Below are 18,077 nucleotides of genomic sequence, written 5' to 3'. Positions count from 1 at the left end.
ATAAAGTAATTTTACATATAGTGTAATTTAAAAAAAACAAAAAAAAGACAATATTGAGTATCTACGTAACGTACGGATTTGAAAAGATCAGAAGATGAACTTGGAAAAAGGCGTCAACATATATTTATTTATTTATATATCAACATATATTTATTTATATTAAATTTTTTTTTCATTCAAGGCAATCATTCAAGCAACTTAAAAAAATATTTTTTAAAAACAAGTAAATTAATTTAGAGTCTTTACAGTCTTACTCTTTGTTTTAATTCTTTAATGTTTACGTTCTTTGTTTTTTTAATTCTTATTGAAAATTCTTAAAAAGAAGTTTTAGTTGTCTAAGTGGTCACATAAAATTTTACTGTAGCATAAAGAAAAATCATAATAAGTTCAGCTTTACGTACGATTTAGTATTCAAAATTTTTAGTGAGTAATTAAGGGACTAACCCAAAACACTAATACAAGCTTCTGACCTAAGACAATGTTCAGACTGGAGGTTTAGTCCAGTTTCCGAATGTCTCAAAACCTGAAATAACAAGTGATATTTTTGGTATTTCAAAACCGAATGGGTAGGGTCGGAGGAACGTCTGTTCGACAGGGAACCCCTATTGACACTTTTGTCAAAATGTTGAAAATCATTTAATGTATCTAGTAAAATATAAGTAATATAACGTTTTTTCTGTAATATACCTTTTACTATAAAAAGAGATGATCAAATTTCGTATCCCAAATGGTAAAGAGTAGGGTGTCAATAGGTGCTGACACGAGTTCTTAAAGTGTCAATAGACGTTCCTTTCACCCTATTTCTTTCTTAAGCGGCCACTTACGTGCCTTTTAGAGACGAACCCCCTGTGCGACATCTCACCATTCCATACGATCTATAGTCAAGGTCTGCTAACGTCGCAGCACCTTTAGGGTTTTGAGGGCATCGTCCACGTCGTCCACTATGTTTTTCCATCTCGTTCGAGGACGCTCCGTCCTCCTTGTTCCCACCGGATTTTGCTCATATGATTTCCTGGACATTCTCTCCTCTAGCATACGGTAAATGTGATCGAGTCAGCCCAATGTTCTCGCCCGGATAGAGGTCGTAATGTCAGCCTCTCCATTGTTCATGGTTCAGCTTTGCTCGGAATTCCTCTTTAGTGTCCGTCGTAGAACCCGTCCCTCAAATATCTGCAGCTTACGTAATGATTGGCTTCAGTATGGTTCTGTATAGTATGTTCTTCGTTGACCGGGAAACAATCTTTGATCGAAATATAGACGAGAGCGCAAAGTGGTTTTTACTTTCCGCCGCGAGTCTCTCGTTAATCTCTATTCCTACCGTATTATCGGCATTACCCGTTGTCAGTACCGGTTCGAGGTATTTGAAGTCATTGACAATCTGATTTGATTATTAGGATTAGACTAAAGCGGTCTTCAGACTAAAGGTTTAGCCCAGTTCCTGAAGGTCTCAAAATCTTAAATGAATAATGATTCGGACTTCAAACTTATTAAGGCTTAGTTATATGACTTACCTTCTCAAATTTCTTTCCATTAAAGATCCTTTGGATAAATTTAACTTAGGATTAGTAGATTTTTTTTATTAGTAAATTAGTAGATTAGATTAGTAGATAGGAGCAAATGAAAACAAATAAAACTGATTTTTATTTTGGATTTAAAAACCATCGGAAACTGAACTAAATCTCTTGCCATGGTTTGAAGAGCGCCTATAAAATGTTTGTAAAACGGTCTTCAGACCAGAGGTTTAGCCCAGTTTCAAAATCTTAAATAGCAAGCAATTTAATTGCTTTTTGAAAACCCAATCGGTCTTTCTTCTTTAATAACCCAATCCTAAATTAAATTTTGCCAAAAAATCGTAACTGACAAGAAATTAGAGTAGTTAAGTCAGGGGCATGACATTTCCTATGTTTCCCATATGTTTCTAGCGAGCCGAAAAAACTTTTGAGTTTATTAGCTGTTTTCTGTCATTGTAGAATGAATTAGCAAAAGATACTAATACAAAATGAAAGCCAATTTAATAACGAAGAGGCAACCGAACACCCTAAATTGGTAACCTACGTCGTTTTGGATATATCTCGTGAAATGTGTACGAAAACAGGGAAAAAATTACATTAAAACTGGTCGCATTTTTCAGAGCTCTGTCACCCCCTTTAGTTAAGCCATATGGCTAAGCCTTAGGTCTGAAGCCAGTATAAGGGACGTGCTGTAAACCAGTGTCTGAACTAAAAATTCAGTCCAGTTCTCATATGTATCAAAATCCTTAATGTCCTCCAATCTTATTGGATTTTTAGAATGTAATAGGTTGCTTGCGCTACTGATGCAATCCGTAATGGACCGGCTATTTTCAAGCGCTCTCAGTAGGGTTTCGCCAGAGAAAGACTTAACCCTTGACACACTTGATAATCCAATCCTGAGTCAAAATTTTCAAGAAAAAGAGAAGAAATAAGTAATTAGAAATGTTAAGCCATATGACTAAGCCATAGGGCTCAAGTAAACTCAGGCTGATCTTTGAAAATATTTAGCCAGTAAAATTAGGCAGTAAAGATTCTTCCCAAACTGACATAAATAATTTCTTAGGATCATCGATTAGAGATCCCTTGCATAAATTTCTTTTACTATCAATTTTTACAGGGGAAATATTCTAGAGGATCAGACGGAGTCTACATGGGTCCTTAGGTCTGAAGCCCATGTAAGACAACATCATCATATCTTCCTGCTACATAAAACTAAATGTACTAGAGCGTCCAATTCGAATTTATATTCAATCCTAAAACTATTCTGAATTTCCAAACATGCCCTTCGATGTTTTTTTTGTTGAGATTCCACCACCCCCAAAAAACTATCTTCGCCCAACGATACATTCTCACATCCATTTGGCTGGAAATAGTGAATTTTCTCTGGTGCAAGAAGTGACTTTGAATGAAAATTCCTGGATGGGAATACTTTGAAAAGAAAATTAACTTTGTAGCAATTTTCACTGATTCATATCTCCTTCGTCTCACCTCGTCCTGGAACTTCCATTCACTCCTCGTCTTCGAGACACCCGCCACACCTTTTTCCACTCTTCCATGCACTGCCAGAAAGTACCTCGTCTCGCCAAGTTTCCTCAATCCCCAACCACCTTTTCCTAAAAGGCCACGTCGGAGAAGAAAACCCAGAAGCGTGCACAGTAAAATTGTTGGTTACAAATTTCACATAATTTCCCCAGCAGTGCTGCACACAAAACCCTATGGCCACCCCGTTTTGGGGCGGGGGGGGGGGTAGGTAGTTGGATGGGGAGTTGGTTTGGCAGGGTGTTGGTTTAAAATTCGAAATCACAGACGACGATAGCACGTTGTGGGGGCAATGAGAACATTTATTGAAACATTTCATTGCATTCAAATTCATTCATTATTCTTAATTGCATTTTAATTCCTTCAATTTAATTTGAGACCACCGACACCTGCTTCAGACAACTTGCTCTTGGTGCGACGAAGGGCGGAAAATTATAAGGGTAGTTAGTTACGTATGCAAAAACCGACTGGATCGAATCCACTTCACTCATTCTCTCTCACTCTCCACACGAGAAAATCCAATGGGGTTTATCATTCTATGCAAATTTTAGACACTTATTGACATTTTAATTTAATTTTCTGCACTTTTCCTCTCCCCAAACATGCTACACATTTTCATTTCTCTTCGTCAAACTTGGGAATGAGGGGGCCTTTCTGCCATGGTTGAGAATCAATTTGCAGAATATCATGCAGATTAATTAAAGTAGAAGCGCCAAGTGGTGGAGTCGCAGACAATTTTAAAGAAACCTAATATCATAATGGTATACTTTGACAACAATGTGCCTTGGCATAAAATTCAATTTTCTTCACCTTTATCAGTTTTTCCAATATAAAGCAATTTAGGATAATAGATTTTAGTAGAAGATAGAAAGGGAGGTTCTTATGTCATAAAAGATACTTTGCTAATTTGTGCATTCCTAGTTCAAATTGGTTTCCAAGACTTTAATTGGTGCCTTCAAAGTGGTTTTGTTATTATTATGGTCTGTTAACTCTATTGCCTTGTGTATTTTATTATTGATGATGATGACGTTTGGTATGCAGTTACAAATAAAATTAAATATCAGGTTATGAAAAATTGCATATAAATTTATGATCATCTCTGAATATTATCTGAGATTCTTTACAATATCAGATTTTGTGGTTTTAGGTGAATGTGACTTCATTAGATCGGGCCCAAATTTTCGATTTACACGTTTTGACACTCTTAGATCATGTGATATGTGTGCTAAAAATCGATTTTCGAGGTCATCTTGTCCTGTCCCGATCCGTGCTATCCCAATCATCAGAGGAGAAGATCAAAGGATCCTCGATGATTCTTTCATTTTTACCAGTTGGATCAATTTGACCCTTTTATTTTTATCAGTTCGTGTTGTCCAGTGCTGTCCCGTGTAGTTCGGCACCGTCTCGTCCCGTATTATCCCATGCAGTCCAGTGCCGTTCCGTCCCGTACTGTTCCGTGCCGTCCTGCCCTGTTCTGTCCCATCCCCCATCCCATGTAGTGATTCCAAATAACCGGGATTTTAGGATAGACGGTTAACCGGTTTTAGAAGTGTTTGAAACTGATTAACCGGTTTAAAACCGGTTTCAAATTTAGAAATGGAATTTTGAGCAATATTTCAGAACTTTAACTTTGATGTAATATTTAACACATAAATATATTCTTTTTCTCAGTTAGTTTAGAACTTATTTATTTAATTGCTTTATTTAGTATTTAAAATAGTTCAGGAAATTTCATAATTCTATTAAAATTTATTTTTTTTTTTGAATAAATTGGTTATAAACGTTGTCATTTTTAGAATCTTTAATGAGGAAATACTTAAAAATTTTATGCTAGATCTTGAAAATGAAAAAAGAATTTTATAGAGAATGTTTTTAAAGAGTTTTCCTCTTTATTTTTAAAATCCTATGACTTGTTAAACTTAATTTTAGACAATTTGAAACATGGAAGAAAAATAATGTTTGCAAAAATATTAAAAAAAAAAAAATATATTGGAAAGATTGTACCAAGATTTTTCGCTACCAATACTCGTTATAAAGTTTTTTTTGTAAAATCTTGTAAAAATATTGTCAAAATTATTTTAATTTTCAACAAAAAATCCAGATTTATCGATCGGGAATGTTTCTAACGTCAGTTTTTTAGATCTTTCTCTACAGAAAACATACCGGTGAATAATTTTTGGTATTAGGGGGAACTGGGGCAGTAGTAATCTGGGGTAGTTGTAACCACTGTGATTTTTTTCATTAATTTTAAGACTCCAGAGGATAAAACCCATAAGCATTCATAGATACCATGGGGATGTATGTCCACAGATAAATTGGTCAATAAAATCCTAATATACTTTAAAAATAAAAATCATTTTCCTGAAAATGTTGATATTTCGATTATTTTGATCATTTGGATTTCCACCTGGAAATTAAAAATTGTGTAAAATAATCGAAATGTAGCAATACCAGTTCTTTCCTACATCTTTTAGGATTATATTAATGCATTTACTAGAGAAATTGAGATTCTCATTATTTCAAAAGAATTAATAATTGGTCAGAAAACAGCATTTGGGGTAGATGTAACCAGGCAATTTCAATTTCACAAAATGAGTAGGTAAAAGAGCGGGAAATTGACCTTCATGCGAAATATCTATAATTTATAGATTACGAAAAAAATGGTGGCACTGTGTTCAATAAAAAGTCACATGGTGTCAAAATATGGGGAAAATCCATTGAAAAATGTCTTTGATATGCATGCTTTTAGTTTTTTTGCTATTTTAATTATTCTTTGTAAAAAGTGTCGTGATTTTTTGAAAAATATACAGTCTTTATATATCTCTTAAGTAATTAAAATAATCGAAAGTGGTGCAAAGTTAATTTCAAGGGTGGGAAAAAAGGTGTTTACTTCCTCCCCAGAAAGTGGTTACTTCTACCCCAGGTATTTTGTGAAAAGAGAAAAATGCACAGGGACACAAATTTTATTTTTATGGAAAACTCAATTGTTTTCCAGCATCCGCATTACCCTCGACGAATTGCCTATACCCAAGGGTAAAACATGAGCTAAGAAATATTTTCCAAAAAATCACGGTGTCCTTGGAAAATCACCTCAAATTCGCATGTATCGAAAATGGTTACATGTGCCCCAGTCTCCCCTATACATCATGAAACTTATTATTATAATTTACACAAAATTCATAAATAATTTCATAGAAAAAAATCCATTTGCATTTTGAAAAAAGAAATAAAATAAAAGGAAATCTTTGTTGTTTTTTACTCCATAGGTTGAGAAACTAGTAAATACTAGATTTTGACAAAAATTTTAGAAGAATTTGTGTAACAACCTTGGTGATTTTGGGTCTGAAAGATGTGTAGTAAAATACAGCAAGATTTAATAAAAATTTCTATTAAGACAGGCAGGTAAACATCTTGTTACTTTTCCGCATGAAACAATATTTTCAAGATTGTACTAAATCGTTTACAATCTCTTAGTATTTTTTGCAGCAATTGATTTTTTGGTCTTGTAAATATTTAACTAAGATTTAAAAGATAATATATTTTCAAGTGAAGAGGTCCTGAAATAATTTCCGAAAACCTTTGAGCAAATAATTGTTTTCAAGAGTGGAAGAAACGTACAGGAAACCCATTACTATTACCCTTCATATATTATTAACAAACTACCTACCATACTACAAATTACACTTTTAGAATCATATTGCACTTCAGGTTTCTTTCTAAAGGCAAGGAAATATTTTGCAGTGTATCTTGATTTTCAAGAATGAAAAATTTTGAATTTTTTATAAATAGACGGTTTTAAACCGGTTTCATCTCTAAAAGCCGGGTTTGAAACCGACTCCAAAATAAGATGGTTAACCGATTTTGAAAACCGGTTAACCGTTTTTGGAATCACTAATAATAATAAGGTAATAATCACTTACCTTCCTGTCCCGTTTGTTGTATAAATGTCGATAAGCGGCTGGAAGTTGGTAATATCATATCCACTCCCTTCTTCCGACATATTAGAATACTCCCAAAACTTGTTTTTTCAATAACTCAGCCCCTATATGAAACGGATCGGTCTCAAATTTTATTATTTTATAGCTAGGGCTAAGAGCTTTCGAATAAAGACAAACTTGATCTTTTCGATCCCTATGAATCGAGTTATCATTTTGGATGATTTGGAAAGTTCTCATGAAGTGATGAAATTCTTCAGAACACCCCAACTTCATACGATTTAATTGAAAGTCTGATTGATCGAAAAATAAATTTTTTTAAATTCGATGTTAATTATTTCGAAGAATAGAGTATGCTTTTCGGTTATATATTGAAATGTTGTAGTTGAGGCCTTGACCTTTCCAAACATGGGACGCACTCCCCTTTTGATGTTCCCTAACCTAACTAAAAATAACTTGACCGGATCATACAATCGGTGTTTATGATTTCTATGGAGTTTGTAACCCAACAATGCAATTCTCTACCACCAAAGTTCAACTTCAAGTGTCAATCACTTCAAGATCACCTTTAAGTAATCTCATCTACCATAAGCTTATCTGAGCGTTTCTCTTCATATTACAACAAATATGTGACTTTCATCAAAATATTTATATGCAATTGGCTTTGGCATTATTTTATTAATTTGCTTAGTAATAAATCAAATCTGTCAAGTAAATGAAGAAAAAACAAATTAGTTTAGAATTCAAAAAGCAATTAAATTGTCCAGGAATATTTAAATTAGAAGAAAATATAGACAATTTTATTTTCACAACCATCTGCTATACATAAAATGGACTCATATCTCTTTAAGAATGTAGTATCTTTAATTACTGAATAGTGCAATATTTTTATCGTTAGTAAAAAATTGAATTTATTAAGATAAAAACACATAGTTGGATAATTCAAATCATCGTTGTAATAAGGATCAGAGGTAGGTCAAAAAATGAACGAGGAATTGGGTTTGTTAAATAAATTTACTATTAAATAAAAATTTAAGGATACAAAGATTTTAAAACCAAAGTCTTGCTTTTATCTTTAATGGTAAAGTTTGGTTTTCTATTGCACGATCTTGAGACCCAAGGTTTGAGCGATATTCAGACTAGAGGTTTAGCCTAGTTCCCGGAGGTCTCAAAATCCTTAATGTAAAATATTGTGTCACTTGGTCAGGATACGATTACTATAAATGCCATTAGGTGTTCCGTCGACCCTATATACAATTTGATTCAATTAGTAGGATTTTTCGAAAAATTTTCACTTTAAATTCGACACTAAAAACAATGAACCAATTTATTTTGAAAAATCATTAAATGAGACTGGGGTTGCTTTCAATCTGAAGTCTGAAACCTATCCCAACTTATACACAACGAACGATTCATGACAAATAAAGTACCCAAATCGTAAAATGCAATATAGGACTAAAACGGTTTTTTATTACGCATTGCTGCCAAAATCGAAAAGCAATAGTTATTGGCTCCCAAATGGGATAAGGAAATTATGGATAGTTTTTTTAAGGATTGTAGAGCTACAGAAATTTTTACCCAATTACTGGACTTCCCTTCAAAATTTGTAAGAATTGCTTTTGGATTTCTTACAGGACGTTGGCTGAACGCCGATCTATTTTAAATGGTCCTTACCGACAGCCCGGACTTTTGATGGTTGAATCTTCACAAATTCGTAATATTCAAAATTTGGGGTAGGCTATGTACGCTTCATTTGTAATTAAGTAAAGTATTTTACTCATCCAGTATCTGTTGAAGTCTAACCCAATTCGTTTTGATTACCACTTTAGATACAAATTAAACTACCAATTCGGAGTTATTAACCTGACACTTCGGTATCACAAAGTACGCATCACTTAACATTTCTAAGACAAATACCAGAAACTTAATCTTGATTAACAGGTGCTTTAGACTGACACCTCGATGCTATCTCTATCAATCAATCTAAACCAACAGTGCTCAGTGTTACTGAATTAGTTCCCTGATGAACCCCTTACCTCACAGGTGTGAGTGTGACTCAATATGCAAGTGGTCGATGCGGCAGGGACTGCATGCAACATGATGGCAATTCCACAACTTTCAGTCCCATTCGAAAATTACCCCACGCATAGAACCTTCATCAAGTGCAAGTGATTAGGACCAACGCATCGAAAGTATTCACCTTGCAGACCCTTCGCCACTGCCGTTACCCATTTGACAAATGACCGAAGGAGCAACCGTGGATAGTGGGAAGAATATTTATGGTTAAAATTAACTTGTAATTCTCTTTATGATATTTCTCCCCCTTTGGTATCGTTCTTTGCCATACAAAACGTGAGAAATTGATATCCCAACTGCACATGTTCCCATTTTAAGGAATGAGTTCACATAGTCCCTGACTCAGACGGCTCAGATGTTCTCCTTTTTTCCTCCAACGCAGCACTTTCGCGAGGAAAAAAAGCGTAAAGTTTGATCATCGATTACGACTTACACCAGTTTTCATTATTTATTTTTTCTCAACCTCAAGTGTGGTAATTCGCAAATATTTGCAATTTATCTTGAGACTGTCAAGGAGAGATGGTTTCAGCCGCGTGCGCTCAAAAAATTGGCACTTTTTTTTTGCGCAATGTTTGATCTTTGGCGCAAAAATTTCGCCAAAATATTTGATCATGGAAATTTTTCTGTTATTATCCCATACATTGGGGGTGTTGTGAAATGTTCAATGCAAGTGATACATTTTTCGAATTCCTCTACCGTTTGTTGTCTTTCAATTAGGACGCACGGAAAGTGATATATACAAGACAGCTGTCAAAGCAGTATAAACAGATTGTCAATTTTTTAAATTCAAATATTTACCCGTTATAACGACATGTTGGTTTTTATTGTGTAAAATTGCCAGACATGTGAAATGGAAAAGTTTTCTGTAGGAATTCTTGCACGAAATAAAAGGAAAATAGAAGTAGATGAATAACTGAGAATGCTCCTTCATGTTTCAGTGAAATACACCATCCCGCCGAGTCATATATCGTCTGTGCAAGCACATTACATAAAATGCTACACTTCCCATTATTATGTAATATTTCTCAGATGAAATATACGTTGCATTACATGGTGAGAGCAAGATGAATTGGTGAGGAAGGCAGACGAGTGATTTCGATGAATTTCCTCCCCCAAAAACCTTCCTCCTTTCTCAGCAAACAACCATCCTCCATTGATCTCACCATGTGACTTCTAGCGGATTTCTCAACTAAACTTCCGACCGGACATGCCTAGCATTTTCTCTCGGAGAATCTCTCTTCAGGGGTCATTTAGCACCGCAAGATCTCATCACTACCAAAAAAAGAAACCAAATATCACAATTTGAATAATGTTGGAAAATCCTTGAACTTTTTCATGGACTCCAAACTATTTTAAATGTCTCACCATCTGTGTTTTGGACTCTTCGCAAATACAATAGAGTCACTTTTTGTCCGTTTCTTTAGCGGTCTCTTTAACTCTTGGGGCTTTTTTTTCCAAGCTGCCATCAACTCACAGGCAATTATGAGAAACTTAAAACCGCAGCAGATAATTAAGAAATTCTCAGAATCAATTTTTAAGTGTATTATTAATTTCTGCCATTTTGCCGAGTGAATGGTTTTCTGGGGGCGGATCTCATGACTTTCAGAAGACTTTCCATTGACTCAAGCAATCTGTCGCATTTCCTTAAAAGGACAATCCAAGGGGCGGGTAATTAATAAATTATGAGATATCTTCTTCAGCGCTAAAGCATTCAATTAAAAAATCGAAATCTTTCTCGATAGAACTATTTGACTGAGATTAGAAGGATAGGGGAAAGTGCTCTCCCTTCGAATGTTCATATCTTCGAATAATGTGAAGTTCTTTTGTTTTTCGTAAGAGATTTACACTAAATTATCACAAAATTATCGACAATTAATCGATAAGCTAACTAATATTTAATAGAAAAGTGCAAGTCTTTTAGGAAAACTAAAAGACAATTTACATTTTTCGAAGGCATGAACATTCGAAGGGAGAGTACTTTCCCCTAATTGTTTTGCTGATCAAATGGAATCAAAAATTGTTACATGTTTATTAAAAAAATTTGTCAGCTAGATTTTGCAAAACTTTTAATGATTTTTCATCCCATTAGTTCAATGGAATTAATTTGAATTGAAAATGTACAATAATCAAAAAATAGGTCAAAGGAACACCTATTGAGACATTAGGAACTGGAATCATAATCTATTAGCATCCTATTTGTGCCAATTCGGTTAAGAAATGTGACTTAGGGACAGGTAGGGTCGAACGAACACCTACTGATACTTCACTGACTAAGAGAAATCCGAAAAAGTTAAAATAACATTCCGGAAATGTTTATTTTACCCTGCAGTATTGATCCGAAATCGGTGTAAATTCTATGCTTTTAATGTGTATTAAGGGTTAAAGTTACCCTTTTCCATGTTAATTTTACCCTTAAAAAGGTGTAAAATTATCATAAAAAAATGTTGTCATATTTTTACACCTAAAAAGTGTTAAAGTTATAAGGAAAAAAAGTTATTCGCACCCCGGTTTCTTTTTTCTCAGTGTATAAGAAATCGTATCCTGATCTATTGGTACCCTATTTTGTACCAAGTGGAGTATGGAATTTGAACACGTATCCTTTTAGAAAAAGGTAGAATAATGAAAAAAATATTATTACTTGCATTTTGTTAGATATATTAAATAAATTTTAATATTTTGACGAAATTGCCAATAACTGTTCCGTGCCGAATTAGTCTTCCTTCGACCCTAGAATGTAAAAATCAAAACTAATCCTGCTTTTAAGACTATCACCAGTCTAATAACAAAAAAATAAACAAATTTTTTCGAAGGCTCGTCTGATATAATCCATTTTTCATTGGTTTGTACAAATACTTAAACATAACACTTCATTGGTACTAAATTTTACTTAATTCTTTTTACTTAATTTCTTTTTTAAAATGCTTTAAATTACATAATTATTTTTCTAAGGATTTTTCCTTGATATTTTACACAATTAATAAGCTTTTGATAAATTGTGTTAAAAATATGGATAATTTTTAGTACATGCATGTGGTACATATTAAAACTAACTGCACTGATTGTTTTAAGAATATCCATAGACATTCAAAACAATATTACCATTTAATAAAATAAAATTTGTTATTAATTTCTCATTTTTGAGAAATATTTTAATTAGCACATTAATGTTCTAAAGTAGGTACTTTATGTTAGATAATTAATTTAAATTTTTTATTATAAATATTGTTTTCTTGAATTTTAATCAAACTAATTTCCGTTTCCTTTTTCGCATTACAGGTTTGTAGAAGATATTATTAATCTTAAGTTTTTAATTTTGAGTACGTTCTACTCGTACTAAAATAGGCATTTTTGTTAAATATGCATATCTGTGGTAAAAATTCAAAAAGCTTCTCGAATCTAACATTTTTAAAATTCTTACCATTGTGTTTGCTTCCAAGCTAAAAGTTTAGAAGGATATTTTAGGAACTATAGAGTGGTTTGTATTTATTAATACAGATGCTAGAAGTAATAATTTTGACAAATAATCAATTGAAAAGTGATCTGAATTATTTGAATTTTGAACGTAATTTAACATATAATATTTGTAATATTTTAAAATATATTATAATATTAATATTACAAGTCAAAATTATTAATTATTCAATTTTATTAGTATTTAGTACATGTATGTACTAAAAATATTACACTGCGTTTATTAATTTACCGTTAGTCTTTTTTAATTATTTAAAAAATGTAATATATTTATAATAAACTATCTCGAAACTCGAAACGTCTAAAAATTTTGTACAATCAGTGGTTAGTACATCAATAATGTTTTAACCTAAAATAAATATAATATTTTTCATTCTTCAAGATTTATTTCAAACTCATTTACATGCAGGGGAAAGTGCCTATGCTTTGCACGCTCCCAAGTTTTGTAATGACTAAAGTTTTCTATAACATTTTTCAATAAATGTGATTCATCTCACCCAAATTTTATAAACTAGTCCTGTTTTTAAAATATATTAGGGAATCACATTTATTCAGAAACATAGGAAAAATTTAGTCATTATCTAGCTTGGAACTGTGCAAAGCATGGGTACTTTGTCCTATATCAATATCTAAACCCAATAAATATTTAATTTTATCGAATTTTCCGATTGTTTTAATATTAGTAAATATAAATATAATAGTTAATATATTAAGGTAAATGTTGGATAATACCATAAAGATAAGTTTAAAACGTAAAAAAGGATAAATATTTATTGAAACTTCTACCAAAATGTTGTACAGCAGCTTAATAGTGCTATTTCAATGAAAAACGAAAGCAGAAGATTTTTCGCCTGATCACTTTATTAGTACTTTACTGTTTTAAAGTTTTTTTTTACATAATCAACTTTTGTTTGGGTTTATTCCTGTCGCGACTGTTTATTTGTTTTAAAACACAGCGAAGACTGAAATTAGAGAAAACAGTCGAGACAGAAACCAACCCAAAGACAAGTCAATATAATGAAGAATAATAATTTTGATAACAGTCATATCCCAAAAAATATGCTGAGGAGAAAGATTTCTCCTTACCATTATTCATTAATATAGCGCTATGGTTCAGATTCTGCTTGAAATCACTTTTTTTAATTAAAAAATGTCAATGGATGCGAATAATTCTAATTCGGAGCAGGTTCTAAATTCAGCTATTCTATCTGAAGAGAAATTCAAAAGATTCTAGTTTGCTTCTAACGTAAATAAAAGTTTTCAAGTGATAAAAATTCCGTCATAAATAGAGCTGGTCTTTAGTACAAGCCTGTGCTAAAAAATATATTGAATGTCTTTAGGATTTTTAAAATTGTTTTATATTGTAATAGATGTATTATGAACTTTCTACGCCACAAATTTAAGGTTTAAAAAATTTAAGAATTAGGTAAATGAGATAAAAATCTAAAAATTAGTACACGAATATTCTAGAAAATTATAATAAATATTTAGAATATTCACATGGTAAGTTAACTAGCACGTTATGTTATTAAATATTGTGCATAAGTTTATATACTATACTAAATTTAGAATTTTTTTAGTACATGTAGTATGCAACATATCTAATAAATTTATTTGCAATGTTTTTCTGTAATTTAGAGTATCAATAAACCACATTTTATAATGTTTTAATCCCTCTAACATTTTATAATTTGTTTTTAATTCCGAATACCTATAGGGGACTATTACTTAATACCCTCTGCGTACTCTTTAACAATGTTCTGTGAAGTGTAACAATATACACAACGGACTCATCAATTTTCCCTTTGAATATGATGCAAAATATTCTTTCAAAAAAATATCAATTAACAATGCTGAAAGCTCTCACCAAACTTTCCATTGGGAAAAAAGCTCATGTTTTGAATTACTCTTTGCCAAGCACAAAAAGGGGTCGCAAATTGTGAGTGTCTCTGAACACAATATTTTGCACATGGTGTACAAAACTATGTATTTTGCGGGATGTATTGAGAACGAGTGTTGGAATAAAAAAAAAGCTCTGCAACTCATTGTGTGTAAATTTTTTCGGTGAGTGCATAAAATAATAAATTTTGGTGAATCTCAAAATTACACTGAAGTGAAACAAACATATAGCATTTTTACATTTGCCCCACAATTTTTTTTCTGTGTGCTAGTTGCTGTGGTGTGTTTGGGGCTTAAAAAAATAATACAGGGGATGACAAGGGGGGAGGAAGTTGGTAAGGGGGGCGGGTTGGTAAAAATTGGGTGTAGGAAAAAAAATATTTGGTGTATTCAGCAAGAAATTGTATTGTTCGTTTTAATGAAATCAATTGTGAAAGCTCGTGAAAGCACATGAAAGCTGTTTCGTTTCATTTGGCATGAAAAAGTTTTAATTAAATGCCTGAAATCGAAACGATGTGATGCATTATTTGGCAAATATACACTCTAGCCTGGGTTCGTGTTGATGTTGGAAAGGGCTTTTTTCGGGGTGGCTCACAGGGGATGATTTTGTGAATATTTCAGAAGGCAGGGTTTCCAGGATATAATACACTCTCTCTCTCTCTCTTGCAAAAGGGGTGCCATGCAAAGTAATCCTTCGTTATAATTTTGACAACTTGTCAAATGAAACACACACGAAATCCCATTCGGCTTGTTTGTCTATAGCCCCCCTTAGTACTGGGGACTGGAGCTGAAATAGAGGAAGATCCCATTCCCACCCTCTAGTTGCCACCCCAAGGAAAAAGGGATGAGTTTTTCCCAAAGACATCCAATCCCTGGGACAACCCAAAAAGCTTGGAGCCAGGAAGAGGGACTTCCTCGGTGTCCGTTTCATGTTTAAAATGTGAAAGTATCACGTTTATAGACCTCGGCACTAGCTTCAGCCATTGTCTGGACAATGACGCACTCATGAGAATGAATCTCTCTGTCCAAATGCCCATATTCATGCAACGAAATTTAATCCATTCAATTAATTTTATGCTCCCAGCAAAATTCCCAAATCCAGAGAACAACTGTGGTGCACAAATATTGACTGTAGTACCATGCAGAGCTGAAATTTTCCCAATATACCATGAACTGGTAAAAAGCCGGAAGCACAGAGGAGATTTCTGGGGGATGGAGAGGAAGGTAGATTGGGGATGAGGTCAAGGGGCTTTTGGAGAGCACATTCCAAACACTCTTTGGCAATCACCTTTGAGAATTTTTCGATGACCATCGACAGGAATCTTTTCACCCTCTTATAGTTTGTACATTTTGGAGAGAAAATAGGCGATTGGAAGCAAATGTAGATCCAGAAAGGAAGAAATACGAAATTCAAAGGGCAGCTCATTAACAGCAATTTTGTTCGTACTCTACAATTTTTGATGAAATTCAGTTGTATTCCGAAAAACTCATTCAAAACGACTTAAGATATCGATAGGGATCTTTTAAGGGAACCCCCCAAAAAGTATATTCAAAAAATTGATATCTTCCAAAATTGTAAATTAGGTAAAGAAGGTTGAAGGTGAAATTAAAAAATAACTATTTTAAATGATATCTCGTTGTCAAACTTGCATGGTAAAGTCCTTGATTCTAATCTTCTAACATTCTTTTTTCTGTAAGAGGACCAAACATCGCCCGATCAAAATAAAACCCAATTAGACAAGACAAATACCCAAAAGTCTAGCATGAATGCTAAAGGCCCGATACTAGAACATGCTAAAACACCCGATTCGATTGTTCCTTCGGAATAACTCGTCGAGCACGCACAATCCCATCTAGCGGGACAATAGCGATATCGTAACTTGAAGATAACCACTGTTATAGCACCCCTCAGAGTTACCACCCCAGCTGAACAGTGATTGATACCGTTGGCTTAGAAGAGTCTTCGTCAAGACGGGCTTCCCAAGAAGCAAAATAGCTGCCTTATAGAACCAATTATTAAACAAGTCTTTTAGTGCACTTTTAAAAGACTTAAAGTGAGAATTTTCTATAGAAATTTCTATAGGAGCTCTTAAGATCCTTAAGAGTGCGCCACTTTACATATAGTAATCTCAATGATGGGACCAAGAGCGTTATAAGCGAATAAAAGATTTTTGGTTCTATAGTGCCTTACCTAAGGAATTCTACAACACTATATTAAGAAAAAATTGTTTCTTGGGTTTCTCCCTCCAACTCCTCCAGGCTCAACAGTCCTACTACAAAAGTAATAAAAATTAAAAAAAAATTTAATTCAAAACCTTTTTTTGAAATATTTACCAATAGTCCAGATTTTTTGCGATTTTCTAAAAAGGTGTACATTTTTTAAATAAAAGCATTATTATTAAATTGTTATTAATTTAAGTATTATCAATTCCGGTAAGCGTCGGGGGATGGGGCAACTAAGAAAAAATTGATTCTTCCCAAAGCTTTCGGCTCAGACTTCAAGCCTTCCTCAGTGGTCAAATCTGTTCTCTTCTTGCTTTGTCATACGTCTCCTTGGTTCACAGGGCATAGGATCTGACACTATTCATTTCTAGTTATTTTCTTAATTTTTTTAGTAGGTTTTGTTCTGTATGTCTTTTTCTTGGTTTCTTTGTGAGACTACTGAGTAGTCTCACAGGTAGGAAAAGTGCAGTGCCCTAGATCATATGCCCTGTGAACCAAGGAGACGTATGACAAAGCAAGAAGAGAACAGATTTGACCACTGAGGAAGGCTTAGAGTCTGAGCCGAAAGCTTTGGGAAGAATCAATTTTTTCTTAGCTACCCCATCCCCCGACGCTTACCGTCATCATAAGGTCTCTTCTCATCTCCAAGGTCAACTACCGGTGGAGTGCCTTCACAGAAAGTTACAAGGAAGTGTGCGACTCCGTCATTGCCTCTCCTCGGAAGGACGGAAAGGAAGGAAGGGAGTTTCAGAAAAGAATCGAGGAAGGACAAAAGATATAAAATCTAGGGAGAAAATAAATATAATAATATTCAGTATCACAAAAGTGTGCAGTGAAAACGTTTGCTACAAAAGATTAATTTTTGTGTACACGGTAAAAAAAATTAACACTATAAGAAATTGTAATCTTTCTCACCACTATTCAATTTCAATTCAATTCAATTTATTGTTACATTCAGTGTCTTACAAATCCAAAGATTTTTTTCTTAGACCATACAATAGTATACTACTACTACAACTAGTATACTATTATAGTGTTAAATTTCGAAAAAGTGTTCAATTTAAAATTGTTTAATTTCAAGTTGTTGAATTTCTAGTTGTTGGATTTAAAAAGTGTTGAATTTTTGTGTGTAAACTCAAAAATCGTTTAATTTTCATTTCATTTCGAAGATTTTAATTTTTTTTCCTCTTTAGGATTCCCTTCTTAATGCGAGATGATTACATCTGATGCTCTGATCTTCACGATATACTTATCATGCATATAAATATTCGATGTTCTATTTGACTTTTGCCCAATGAAAAGCATCTCAACTGAAGTATATGTCTTAAATGAAAATTCAACATTTTTTACACAACTTTTGTTTAAAAATTCAACAACTTTGGTTGAAATACACAAGGCTTCACACTATAATAGTATAAAAAAT

This window comes from Phlebotomus papatasi, chromosome 1, assembly GCF_024763615.1.
Source record: "Phlebotomus papatasi isolate M1 chromosome 1, Ppap_2.1, whole genome shotgun sequence".
Taxonomy (NCBI): Eukaryota; Metazoa; Arthropoda; class Insecta; order Diptera; family Psychodidae; genus Phlebotomus; species Phlebotomus papatasi.
This window is presented reverse-complemented; position numbering follows the sequence as displayed.